Raw genomic sequence first — 15,000 nt, 5'->3', positions numbered from 1 at the left:
CATTACGCGTAATGCCTGAACATTTTAGGCATTACGCGTAATGCCTGGTTTCACTTAATGCCTGTAACATATCTAAGGTTTGGCCCGGTCAAAATCAGCTAGCCCAGAATGACCCCCCGGTCAAAACTGACAAGGCCAGTCAGTTTTGACCCCCCTTCAAACTTCAAGAATAAGTAGTGTAAGACCTTTTAAAACGAAATGAATGTAAAATGTGGACAATATTTGTTGCAAAATGATATTAAAAAAACAAAACAAAACAAAAAACGTTAATATTTTTTTTTATAAAAAAAAGGAAAGTTTCGACGCTTCCCTTTAAACTTCAAGAATAAGTACATTAGGACTTCACATGACGAAATGTATGCATATATGTATGCATCTATGTATCTCAACAGGTTTGGGGGGATGTGTCATACTTTAAGACCTTTTAAAACGAATATTGTCCACATTTACATTTAATTCGTTTAAAAAGGTCTTAAAGTACTTATTCTTGAAGTTTGAAGAGAGCCGATTTTGACCGGGAGGTCATTCTGGGCTTCCCCCAAACCTGTTGAGATACATAGATGCATACATATGCATACATTTCGTCATCTGAAGTCCTAATGTACTTATTCTTGAAGTCTGAAGGGAAGCGTCGAAATTTTGTTTTTGTTTTTTTTAAATAAAGTTAAAGTTTTTTTCCGATTTTTTGTTTGTTTGCAATATCATTTTGCAACAAATATTGTCCAGATTTACATTTAATTCGTTTTAAAAGGTCTTAAAGTACTTATTCTTGAAGTTTGAAGGGGAGGTCAAAACTGACTGGCCTAGTTAGTTTTGACATATCCCTCCAAACCTGTTGAGATACATAGATGCATACATATATGTATACATTTCGTCATCTGAAGTCCTAATTTACGTATTCTTGAAGTTGGAAGAGAAGCGTCGAAACTTTTTTTTTTTTTTTAGAAAATAAAGTTAAAGTTTTTTTTTTTAATAAAACAAGTCGCGTAAGGCGAAATTACTACATTTAGTCAAGCTGTGGAACTCACAGAATGAAACTGAACGCACTGCATTTTTTCAGAATGACCGTAGTCCGCCGCTTGTGCAAAACGCAGTGAAACTGACGAGCCTGTTTAGCGCGGTAGTGGTTTCGCTGTGCTGCATAAGCACGCTTTTATGTACCTCTCTTCGTTATAACTTTCTGAGCGTGGTTTTAATCCAAACATATCATATCTATATGTTTTTGGAATCAGGAACCTTCTTCTTCTTCTTCTTCTGCGTTCGTGGGCTGAAACTCCCACGTACACTCGTGTTTTTTGCACGAGTGGAATTTTACGTGTATGACCGTTTTTTACCCCGCCATTTAGGCAGCCATACGCCGTTTTCGGAGGAAGCATGCTGGGTATTTTTGTGTTTCTATAACCCACCGAACTCTGACATGGATTACAGGATCTTTTTCGTGCGCACTTGGTCTTGTTCTTGCGCGTACACAAGGGGGTGTTCGGACACCGAGGAGAGTCTGCACACAAAGATGACTCTGAGAAATAAATCTCTCGCCGAACATGGGGACGAACTCACGCTGACAGCAGCCAACCGGATACAAATCCAGCGCGCTACCGACTGAGCTACATCCCCGCCCGGAATCAGGAACCAACAAGGAATAAGATGAAAGTGTTTTTAAATCGATTTCGGAAATTTAATTTTGAACATAATTTTTATATTTTTAATTTTCAGAGCTTGCTTTTAAACCAAATATAACATATTTATATGTGTTTGGATTCAGGAAATGATAAAGAATAAGATGAACGTAAATTGGGATCGTTTTATATAAAAAAATTTTTTAATAATTTTCAGATTTTGAATGACCAAATTAAAGTCATTAATGAATGTTTAAGCCACCAAACGGAAATACAATACCGAAGTCCGGCCTTAGTCGAAGATTGCTTTACAAAAATTTCAATCAATTTGATTGAAAAATGAAGGCGTGACAGTGCCGCCTCAACTTTTACAAAAAGCCGGATATGACGTCATGAAAGACATTTATAATAATAATAATAATAATACGAATATTTATAACGCGCACATATCTCACCAACAGGCGACTCAAGGCGCACATACACTCATTCACACACACGGAGACTTAAAGTCACTAGCACACACACACCATCAACCATTAAAATATGTACAGTTATTCAGGGTGGGATGGGGTGGGCAGTGTAGAATGCATGGATTATTTGGAAAAAAGGAATGTCTTGAGTGCAGATTTGAATGATTCGAGGGACTGTTGTTGACGGAGGGGGAGAGGTAGTGTGTTCCATTGGCTAGGTGCTTGGAAAGAAAATGAGCGTTGACCTGCTGTTTTGAGTTTGGTGTGGGGGATGTTGAGCTTGAGGGAGTCAGCAGATGATCTGAGTGCTCGTGAAGGGACATAGAGAGAGAGAGAGTCGGAGAGATAGGCAGGGGCGAGACCATGGAGGCATTTGTAGGTGAGAGTGTTGATTTTGTAGGTGATACGGGCAGGAACGGGCAACCAGTGGAGCTGATTTAGGAGGGGGGTGATGTGATCTCTCTTTTTCTTTCGTAAGACAAGACGGGCAGAGCTATTTTGAATGCGTTGGAGACGAGAGATAGAAGAAGAGGGAAGACCCGCCAAGAGAGAGTTACAATAGTCAAGACGTGAGAGAATGGTGGAAGTGACCAGTTTGGCGGTAGCATCTGTGGTGAGGTACTTGCGGATAGTGGCGATGCGGCGGAGTTGGAAGTAGCAGGTGCGAGAGACAGAAGAGATGTGTTGTTTCATGGAAAGGGTGTTGTCTAGAGTGACTCCGAGGTTTTTGACAGCAGAAGACAGAGGGACAGAAGAGTCAGAGAGTTGAAGAGAGTCGGAGGTGGCTTTGGAGAGTTTGGATGTAGTGCCTATTAGGATAGCTTCAGTTTTGTTGCTATTGAGCTGAAGTTTGTTTTCTGTCATCCAATTCTGCACGTCAGTGATAGTGTCAGAGATAGAGGAAAGAAGAGATTCAGACTGGTCAGGGGAAGAGCTGTTGTGAAGTTGAGAGTCGTCGGCAAAAGAGTGGTGGAAAACGTTGTGTCGGTCAAGGATGTGGTCAAGAGGTTGAGTGTAGAGAGTAAATAGTACAGGCCCAAGGACTGAGCCCTGAGGGACTCCGCACTCAAGTCTGATGGGGTCAGAGTTCAGTTTGTCAATCGAAACAGTCTGGTAGCGGTCGGTAAGATAAGAAGAGAACCAAGAAAGAGCTGTGCTATGGATACCAAAGGTGTGCTGAAGGCGTTGAAGGAGGATGTTGTGGTCGACTGTGTCAAAGGCCGCTGATAGATCAAGTAGAGCGACGGCAGAGATTTCAGCTTGGTCAGTGGCAAGGAGGAGATCATTAGTGATTTTGAGAAGGGCAGTTTCGGTGGAGTGGTGAGGACGATAGGCAGATTGAAGCGGAGAGAGAAGATTGTTGCAAAGAAGGTGAGAGTTGAGTTGTTTCAGGACGACTCTTTCAAGGAGTTTGGAGATGAAGGAAAGATTTGAGACAGGGCGGTAGTTGCTGAGGGTGTTTGGGTCAAGCGATGGTTTCTTCAGTAGAGGTTTGACAATAGCAGTCTTAAAGGAGTTGGGGACAGTGCCTGTTTGCAGAGAAGTGTTGATGATTTTGAGAATAGAAGGGAGGAGTTCAGGAAGACAGTCAGAGTAGAGTTGTGTGGGAAGAGGGTCAAGGTCACAGGTTTTCAAGGTCATTTCTTTGAGGACTTTCTCCAGGTCAGTGAGAGTGAGAGGCTGAAAGTGTGTGAAGGGAGTGCCTGTAAATGCAGGAGGAGTTTCAGAGTTTTGGTGTGGGATTTTGTCTAGTTTGTCACGGATGGTATGGATCTTGTTATGGAAGTAATCAGAGAAAGCTTGCGACAGTTTGGAGGGGTCGATGTTGTTGGGCAAGGGAGAAGCAGAAGAGCAGCCAAGAAGGTCATTCATTGTGGAGAAGAGTGTTTTGGCAGAGGTTGTTTCACAGATTTTGGTGCTGTAGTGCGATGTTTTGGCGTCTGCGATGAGTGTCTGAACATGTTCCTTTTGCTTGTTGTAAATCTGTCTGTCAACTACCAGCTTTGAGGTTCGCGACTTCCTCTCTGCTCGGCGAAAAAATGAAAACAAGTCTGGGGGTATCATACCCAGGAACTCGCATGTAAAATTTCATAAAGATCGGTCCAGTAGTTTAGTCTGAATCGCTCTACACACACACACACACACACACACACACACACACACACACACACACACACACACACACACACACACACACACACACACACACACACACACACACACACACACACACACACACACATCCACCACAACCCTCGTCTCGATTCCCCCTCTATGTTAAAACATTTAGTCAAAACTTGACTAAATGTAAAAACAACAAATGACAGAACAGACTTACCTGTGGTGTTGAGACACAGCTCTGAAGATGTTCAGTCCAACACAAAGATTGTGAGACACAAGTGACAAGCTGTTTTGGGTTAACTCTTACCCTGTTTGTCTCAGTGCATTGTGATATGTTTTGTTGTAACGCTACAGTTCACAGTCCTCAACCCAACACATCACACATCACGAACCGTGACAAATTTATGATCCTATGACCCCCTGAACCTTGAATCCTTTCTTTCACGTAAAGTAGGCTAACACAGTACTGTCGGTCAAACTCCAAACTCGGTGGTTCACTATCTGGCACTTCCGTTTATGTCTTGATTGCAAAACGAACGTCATTTACTGATTAAAACAGCAATGAAGCAAGTTGTAATACTGAGATACTGAGAACAAATCGTTGTACAGTGCTAAGACGGAACGCAACAGAACGAACACAAGGTGTGGACCAACGTCGCAGGGAAAAACTTCCTGGTTGAATTATTCGAAGTCCTCTTGTATGCGTGGTGTCAACACTCTGTGTACCCGGGGTGCATAACTCATTAAATGACACTGAGGTGGGCCATGTGGTATGGTAGCACATTCCTGCCAACATTAGAAAAAGTGTTGTCTATTGGAATTGTCAAACTGCGAATATGCTTTGGTGGAGAATGTTTCTATCAATAAATACATTTAGAATTCAGATACAAAGTACGGGTAATTGGACAAGAGTAACACACATGAAAAGAAAAGTGGAGCAGGTTTATGGAGCTTGATATCTTAAAGGAAGAGGTTATCGTGTATACCAACATTCACAGGTCATGGGTCATTGTCTTCACCAACATTCACAGGTCATGGGTCATTGTCTTCACCACCATTCACAGCTCATGGGTCATTGTCTTCACCAACATTCACAGGTCATGGGTCATTGTCTTCACCGACATTCACAGGTCATGGGTCATTGTCTTCACCAACATTCACAGGTCATGGGTCATTGTCTTCACCAACATTCACAGGTCATGGGTCATTGTCTTCACCAACATTCACAGGTCATGGGTCATTGTCTTCACCAACATTCACAGCTCATGGGTCATTGTCTTAACCAACATTCACAGCTCATGGGTCATTGTCTTCACCAACATTCACAGGTCATGGGTCATTGTCTTCACCAACATTCACAGGTCATGGGTCATCGTCTTCACCAACATTCACAGGTCATGGGTCATTGTCTACACCAACATTCACAGGTCATGGGTCATTGTCTTCATCAACATTCACAGGTCATGGGTCATTGTCTTCACCAACATTCACAGGTCATGGGTCATTGTCTTCACCAACATTCACAGGTCATGGGTCATTGTCTTCACCAACATTCACAGGTCATGGGTCATTGTCTTCACCAACATTCACAGCTCATGGGTCATGGTCTTCACCAACATTCACAGCTCATGGGTCATGGTCTTCACCAACATTCACAGGTCATGGGTCATTGTCTTCACCAACATTCACAGCTCATGGGTCATTGTCTTCACCAACATTCACAGCTCATGGGTCATTGTCTTCACCAACATTCACAGCTCATGGGTCATTGTCTTCACCAACATTAACAGGTCATGGGTCATTGTCTTCACCAACATTCACAGCTCATGGGTCATTGTCTTCACCAACATTCACAGGTCATGGGTCATTGTCTTCACCAACATTCACAGGTCATGGGTCATTGTCTTCACCAACATTCACAGCTCATGGGTCATTGTCTTCACCAACATTCACAGGTCATGGGTCATGGTCTTCACCGACATTCACAGGTCATGGGTCACTGTCTTCACCAACATTCACAGGTCATGGGTCATTGTCTTCACCAACATTCACAGGTCATGGGTCATTGTCTTCACCAACATTCACAGCTCATGGGTCATTGTCTTCACCAACATTCACAGGTCATGGGTCACTGTCTTCACCAACATTCACAGGTCATGGGTCATTGTCTTCACCAACATTCACAGGTCATGGGTCATTGTCTTCACCAACATTCACAGGTCATGGGTCATTGTCTTCACCAACATTCACAGGTCATGGGTCATTGTCTTCACCAACATTCACAGGTCATGGGTCATTGTCTTCACCAACATTCACAGGTCATGGGTCACAGTCTTCACCAACATTCACAGGTCATGGGTCACTGTCTTCACCAACATTCACAGGTCATGGGTCATTGTCTTCACCAACATTCACAGGTCATGGGTCATTGTCTTCACCAACAAGGATACAAGCATAATTATACATGATGCTGCCCCAATAATCTATTGACATTCTGTCAAGGTTTGACTAGCTTACAACAAGGATACAAGCATAATTATACATGATGCCACCCCAATAGTCTGATGACATTTTGTCAAGGTGTGACTAGCTTGCAGGGAAAGGTGATGAGAACACCCACAACACTATGTCTCCCACACCATGCCAAGCACCCTGTAGGGTACAGGGAGGGTGGGGGAAACACCCACAACACTATGTCTCCCACACCATGCCAAGCACCCTGTAGGGTACAGGGAGGGAGGGTGGGGAAAACACCCACAACACTATGTCTCTCACACCATGCCAAGCACCCTGTAGGGTACAGGGAGGGAGGGTGGGGGAAACACCCACAACACTATGTCTCCCACACCATGCCAAGCACCCTGTAGGGTACAGGGAGGGAGGGTGGGGGAAACACCCACAACACTATGTCTCTCACACCATGCCAAGCACCCTGTAGAGTACAGGGAGGGAGGGTGGGGAAACACCCACAACACTATGTCTCACACACCATGCCAAGCACCCTGTAGGGTACAGGGAGGGAGGGTGGGGAAAACACCCACAACACTTTGTCTCTCACACCATGCCAAGCACTATGTAGGGTACAGGGAGGGTGGGGGAAACACCCACAACACTATGTCTCCCACACCATGCCAAGCACCCTGTAGGGTACAGGGAGGGAGGGTGGGGGTAACACCCACAACACTATGTCTCTCACACCATGCCAAGCACCCTATAGGGTACAGGGAGGGTGGGGAAAACACCCACAACACTATGTCTCCCACACCATGCCAAGCACCCTGTAGGATACAGGGAGGGAGGGTGGGGAAAACACCCACAACACTATGTCTCTCACACCATGCCAAGCACCCTGTAGGGTACAGGGAGGGTGGGGGAAACACCCACAACACTATGTCTCTTACACCATGCCAAGCACCCTGTAGAGTACAGGGAGGGAGGGTGGGGAAACACCCACAACACTATGTCTCTCACGCCATGCCAAGCACCCTGTAGGGTACAGGGAGGGAGGGTGGGGGAAACACCCACAACACTATGTCTCTCACACCATGCCAAGCACCCTGTAGAGTACAGGGAGGGAGGGTGGGGAAACACCCACAACACTATCCACAACACTATGTCTCTCACACCATGCCAAGCACCCTGTAGGGTACAGGGAGGGAGGGTGGGGAAACACCCACAACACTATGTCTCCCACACCATGACAAGCACCCTGTAGGGTACAGGGAGGGAGGGTGGGGAAACACCCACAACACTATGTCTCCCACACCATGTCAAGCACCCTGTAGGGTACAGGGAGGGAGGGTGGGGGAAACACCCACAACACTATGTCTCTCACACCATGCCAAGCACCCTGTAGGGTACAGGGAGGGAGGGTGGGGAAAACACCCACAACACTATGTCTCTCACACCATGCCAAGCACCCTGTAGGGTACAGGTAGGGTGGGGTAAACACCCACAACACTATGTCTCTCACACCATGCCAAGCACCCTGTAGGGTACAGGGAGGGAGGGTGGGGAAACACCCACAACACTATCCACAACACTATGTCTCTCACACCATGCCAAGCACCCTGTAGGGTACAGGGAGGGAGGGTGGGGAAACACCCACAACACTATGTCTCTCACACCATGCCAAGCACCCTGTAGGGTACAGGGAGGGAGGGTGGGGGAAACACCCACAACACTATGTCTCTCACACCATGCCAAGCACCCTGTAGGGTACAGGGAGGGAGGGTGGGGAAACACCCACAACACTATGTCTCTCACACCATGCCAAGCACCCTGTAGGGTACAGGGAGGGAGGGTGGGGGTAACACCCACAACACTGTGTCTCTCACACCATGCCAAGCACCCTGTAGGGTACAGGGAGGGTGGGGGAAACACCCACAACACTATGTCTCTCACACCACGCCAAGCACCCTGTAGGGTACAGGGAGGGAGGGTGGGGGAAACACCCACAACACTATTTCTCTCACTCCACGCCAAGCACCCTGTAGGGTACAGGGAGGGTGGGTGGGAAAACACCCACAACACCATTTCTCTCACACCATGCCAAGCACCCTGTAGGGTACAGGGAGGGAGGGTGGGAAAACACCCACAACACTATTTCTCTCACACCACGCCAAGCACCCTGTAGGGTACAGGGAGGGAGGGTGGGGGGTACAGGGAGGGTGGGTGGGAAAACACCCACAACACTATTTCTCTCACACCACGCCAAGCACCCTGTAGGGTACAGGGAGGGAGGGTGGGGGGTACAGGGAGGGTGGGTGGGAAAACACCCACAACACTATTTCTCTCACACCACGCCAAGCACCCTGTAGGGTACAGGGAGGGAGGGTGGGAAAACACCCACAACACTATTTCTCTCACACCATGCCAAGCACCCTGTAGGGTACAGGGAGGTAGGGTGGGGGGTACAGGGAGGGAGGGTGGGGGAAACACCCACAACACTATGTCTCTCACACCATGCCAAGCACCCTGTAGGGTACAGGGAGGGAGGGTGGGGAAACACCCACAACACTATGTCTCCCACACCATGCCAAGCACCCTGTAGGGTACAGGGAGGGAGGGTGGGGAAACACCCACAACACTATGTCTCCCACACCATGCCAAGCACCCTGTAGGGTACAGGGAGGGAGGGTGGGGGGTACAGGGAGGGAGGGTGGGGGAAACACACACAACACTATGTCTCTCACACCATGCCAAGCACCCTGTAGGGTACAGGGAGGGTGGGGGAAACACCCACAACACTATGTCTCTCACACCATGCCAAGCACCCTGTAGGGTACAGGGAGGGAGGGTGGGGAAACACCCACAACACTATGTCTCTCACGCCATGCCAAGCACCCTGTAGGGTACAGGGAGGGAGGGTGGGGGAAACACCCACAACACTATGTCTCTCACACCATGCCAAGCACCCTGTAGGGTACAGGGAGGGAGGGTGGGGAAACACCCACAACACTATGTCTCCCACACCATGACAAGCACCCTGTAGGGTACAGGGAGGGAGGGTGGGGAAACACCCACAACACTATGTCTCCCACACCATGCCAAGCACCCTGTAGGGTACAGGGAGGGAGGGTGGGGAAAACACCCACAACACTATTTCTCTCACACCATGCCAAGCACCCTGTAGGGTACAGGGAGGGAGGGTGGGGAACACCCACAACACTATGTCTCTCACACCATGCCAAGCACCCTGTAGGGTACAGGGAGGGTGGGGGAAACACCCACAACACTATGTCTCTCACACCATGCCAAGCACCCTGTAGGGTACAGGGAGGGAGGGTGGGGAAACACCCACAACACTATGTCTCTCACACCATGCCAAGCACCCTGTAGGGTACAGGGAGGGAGGGTGGGGGTAACACCCACAACACTATGTCTCTCACACCATGCCAAGCACCCTGTAGGGTACAGGGAGGGAGGGTGGGGGTAACACCCACAACACTGTGTCTCTCACACCATGCCAAGCACCCTGTAGGGTACAGGGAGGGAGGGTGGGGGTAACACCCACAACACTATGTCTCTCACACCATGCCAAGCACCCTGTAGGGTACAGGGAGGGTGGGGGAAACACCCACAACACTATGTCTCCCACACCATGCCAAGCACCCTGTAGGGTACAGGGAGGGAGGGTGGGGAAAACACCCACAACACTATGTCTCTCACACCATGCCAAGCACCCTGTAGGGTACAGGGAGGGAGGGTGGGGGAAACACCCACAACACTATGTCTCTCACACCATGCCAAGCACCCTGTAGGGTACAGGGAGGGAGTGTGGGGAAACACCCACAACACTATGTCTCTCACACCATGCCAAGCACCCTGTAGGGTACAGGGAGGGAGGGTGGGGGAAACACCCACAACACTATGTCTCTCACACCATGCCAAGCACCCTGTAGGGTACAGGGAGGGAGGGTGGGGAAACACCCACAACACTATGTCTCTCACACCATGCCAAGCACCCTGTAGGGTACAGGGAGGGAGGGTGGGGGAAACACCCACAACACTATGTCTCTCACACCATGCCAAGCACCCTGTAGAGTACAGGGAGGGAGGGTGGGGAAACACCCACAACACTATGTCTCTCACACCATGCCAAGCACCCTGTAGGGTACAGGGAGGGAGGGTGGGGGAAACACCCACAACACTATGTCTCTCACACCATGCCAAGCACCCTGTAGGGTACAGGGAGGGAGGGTGGGGAAACACCCACAACACTATGTCTCTCACACCATGCCAAGCACCCTGTAGGGTACAGGGAGGGTGGGGGAAACACCCACAACACTATGTCTCTCACACCATGCCAAGCACACTGTAGGGTACAGGGAGGGAGGGTGGGAAAACACCCACAACACTATGTCTCTCACACCATGCCAAGCACCCTGTAGGGTACAGGGAGGGTGGGGGAAACACCCACAACACTATGTCTCTCACACCATGCCAAGCACCCTATAGGGTACAGGGAGGGAGGGTGGGGGAAACACCCACAACACTATGTCTCTCACACCATGCCAAGCACCCTGTAGGGTACAGGGAGGGAGGGTGGGGGAAACACCCACAACACTATGTCTCTCACACCATGCCAAGCACCCTGTAGGGTACAGGGAGGGTGGGGGAAACACCCACAACACTATGTCTCTCACACCATGTCAAGCACCCTGTAGGGTACAGGGAGGGAGGGTGGGGGAAACACCCACAACACTATGTCTCTCACACCATGCCAAGCACCCTGTAGGGTACAGGGAGGGAGGGTGGGGGAAACACCCACAACACTATGTCTCTCACACCATGCCAAGCACCCTGTAGGGTACAGGGAGGGTGGGGAAACACCCACAACACTATGTCTCTCACACCATGTCAAGCACCCTGTAGGGTACAGGGAGGGAGGGTGGGGAAACACCCACAACACTATGTCTCTCACACCATGCCAAGCACCCTGTAGGGTACAGGGAGGGAGGGTGGGGGAAACACCCACAACACTATGTCTCTCACACCATGCCAAGCACCCTGTAGGGTACAGGCAGGGAGGGTGGGGGAAACACCCACAACACTATTTCTCTCACACCATGCCAAGCACCCTGTAGGGTACAGGGAGGGAGGGTGGGAAAACACCCACAACACTATTTCTCTCACACCATGCCAAGCACCCTGTAGGGTACAGGGAGGGAGGGTGGGGGAAACACCCACAACACTATGTCTCTCACACCATGCCAAGCACCCTGTAGGGTACAGGGAGGGAGGGTGGGAAAACACCCACAACACTATTTCTCTCACACCATGCCAAGCACCCTGTAGGGTACAGGGAGGGAGGGTGGGAAAACACCCACAACACTATTTCTCTCACACCATGCCAAGCACCCTGTAGGGTACAGGGAGGGAGGGTGGGAAAACACCCACAACACTATGTCTCCCACACCATGCCAAGCACCCTGTAGGGTACAGGGAGGGTGGGTGGGAAAACACCCACAACACTATTTCTCTCACACCATGCCAAGCACCCTGTAGGGTACAGGGAGGGAGGGTGGGAAAACACCCACAACACTATTTCTCTCACACCACGCCAAGCACCCTGTAGGGTACAGGGAGGGAGGGTGGGGGGTACAGGGAGGGTGGGTGGGAAAACACCCACAACACTATTTCTCTCACACCACGCCAAGCACCCTGTAGGGTACAGGGAGGGAGGGTGGGGGGTACAGGGAGGGTGGGTGGGAAAACACCCACAACACTATTTCTCTCACACCACGCCAAGCACCCTGTAGGGTACAGGGAGGGAGGGTGGGAAAACACCCACAACACTATTTCTCTCACACCATGCCAAGCACCCTGTAGGGTACAGGGAGGGAGGGTGGGGGGTACAGGGAGGGAGGGCGGGGGGTACAGGGAGGGAAGGTGGGGGAAACACCCACACCACTATGTCTCTCACACCATGCCAAGCACCCTGTAGGGTACAGGGAGGGAGGGTGGGGAAACACCCACAACACTATGTCTCCCACACCATGCCAAGCACCCTGTAGGGTACAGGGAGGGAGGGTGGGGGGTACAGGGAGGGAAGGTGGGGGAAACACCCACACCACTATGTCTCTCACACCATGCCAAGCACCCTGTAGGGTACAGGGAGGGAGGGTGGGGGAAACACCCACAACACTATGTCTCCCACACCATGCCAAGCACCCTGTAGGGTACAGGGAGGGAGGGTGGGGGTAACACCCACAACACTATGTCTCTCACACCATGCCAAGCACACTGTAGGGTACAGGGAGGGAGGGTGGGGGTAACACCCACAACACTATGTCTCTCACACCATGCCAAGCACCCTGTAGGGTACAGGGAGGGTGGGGGAAACACCCACAACACTATGTCTCTCACACCATGCCAAGCACCCTGTAGAGTACAGGGAGGGAGGGTGGGGAAACACCCACAACACTATGTCTCTCACGCCATGCCAAGCACCCTGTAGGGTACAGGGAGGGAGAGTGGGGGAAACACCCACAACACTATGTCTCTCACACCATGCCAAGCACCCTGTAGAGTACAGGGAGGGAGGGTGGGGAAACACCCACAACACTATGTCTCCCACACCATGACAAGCACCCTGTAGGGTACAGGGAGGGAGGGTGGGGAAACACCCACAACACTATGTCTCCCACACCATGACAAGCACCCTGTAGAGTACAGGGAGGGAGGGTGGGGAAACACCCACAACACTATGTCTCTCACACCATGCCAAGCACCCTGTAGAGTACAGGGAGGGAGGGTGGGGAAACACCCACAACACTATGTCTCCCACACCATGCCAAGCACCCTGTAGGGTACAGGGAGGGAGGGCGGGGGGTACAGGGAGGGAAGGTGGGGGAAACACCCACACCACTATGTCTCTCACACCATGCCAAGCACCCTGTAGGGTACAGGGAGGGAGGGTGGGGGAAACACCCACAACACTATGTCTCCCACACCATGCCAAGCACCCTGTAGGGTACAGGGAGGGAGGGTGGGGGTAACACCCACAACACTATGTCTCTCACACCATGCCAAGCACCCTGTAGGGTACAGGGAGGGTGGGGGAAACACCCACAACACTATGTCTCTCACACCATGTCAAGCACCCTTTAGAGTACAGGGAGGGAGGGTGGGGAAACACCCACAACACTATGTCTCTCACACCATGCCAAGCACCCTGTAGGGTACAGGGAGGGAGGGTGGGGGAAACACCCACAACACTATGTCTCTCACACCATGCCAAGCACCCTGTAGGGTACAGGGAGGGAGGGTGGGGAAACACCCACAACACTATGTCTCCCACACCATGACAAGCACCCTGTAGGGTACAGGGAGGGAGGGTGGGGAAACACCCACAACACTATGTCTCCCACACCATGACAAGCACCCTGTAGAGTACAGGGAGGGAGGGTGGGGAAACACCCACAACACTATGTCTCTCACACCATGCCATGCACCCTGTAGAGTACAGGGAGGGAGGGTGGGGAAACACCCACAACACTATGTCTCCCACACCATGACAAGCACCCTGTAGGGTACAGGGAGGGAGGGTGGGGAAACACCCACAACACTATGTCTCCCACACCATGTCAAGCACCCTGTAGGGTACAGGGAGGGAGGGTGGGGGAAACACCCACAACACTATGTCTCCCACACCATGCCAAGCACCCTGTAGGGTACAGGGAGGGAGGGTGGGGGTAACACCCACAACACTATGTCTCTCACACCATGCCAAGCACCCTGTAGGGTACAGGGAGGGTGGGGGAAACACCCACAACACTATGTCTCTCACACCATGCCAAGCACCCTGTAGAGTACAGGGAGGGAGGGTGGGGAAACACCCACAACACTATGTCTCTCACGCCATGCCAAGCACCCTGTAGGGTACAGGGATGGAGGGTGGGGGAAACACCCACAACACTATGTCTCTCACACCATGCCAAGCACCCTGTAGAGTACAGGGAGGGAGGGTGGGGAAACACCCACAACACTATGTCTCCCACACCATGACAAGCACCCTGTAGGGTACAGGGAGGGAGGGTGGGGAAACACCCACAACACTATGTCTCCCACACCATGTCAAGCACCCTGTAGGGTACAGGGAGGGAGGGTGGGGGAAACACCCACAACACTATGTCTCCCACACCATGCCAAGCACCCTGTAGGGTACAGGGAGGGTGGGGGAATCACCCACAACACTATGTCTCTCACACCATGCCAAGCACCCTGTAGGGTACAGGGAGGGAGGGTGGGGGAAACACCCACAACACTATGTCTCCCACACCATGACA

At 50.7% G+C, this 15,000-nt stretch overlaps 1 protein-coding gene and 1 long non-coding RNA gene across 2 annotated transcripts in view; both read right to left on the bottom strand.

Annotated features, from left to right (window-relative positions):
* Window positions 1-4,543, bottom strand: part of LOC138972525 (uncharacterized) — a 29,690-nt gene extending 25,147 nt beyond the window's left edge. Inside the window, exon 1 of the mRNA XM_070345170.1 lies at window positions 4,425-4,543. The gene's annotated coding sequence lies outside the window, so the exon portion shown is untranslated. The remainder of the gene's footprint in view (window positions 1-4,424) is intronic.
* LOC138972528 (uncharacterized) overlaps window positions 1-15,000 on the bottom strand; it is a 183,022-nt gene that overhangs the window by 164,772 nt on the left and 3,250 nt on the right. The window lies entirely within an intron of this gene.

The sequence above is a fragment of the Littorina saxatilis genome, linkage group LG8 (assembly GCF_037325665.1).
Source record: "Littorina saxatilis isolate snail1 linkage group LG8, US_GU_Lsax_2.0, whole genome shotgun sequence".
In the NCBI taxonomy this organism is placed as follows: Eukaryota; Metazoa; Mollusca; class Gastropoda; order Littorinimorpha; family Littorinidae; genus Littorina; species Littorina saxatilis.
This window is presented reverse-complemented; position numbering and strand designations above follow the sequence as displayed.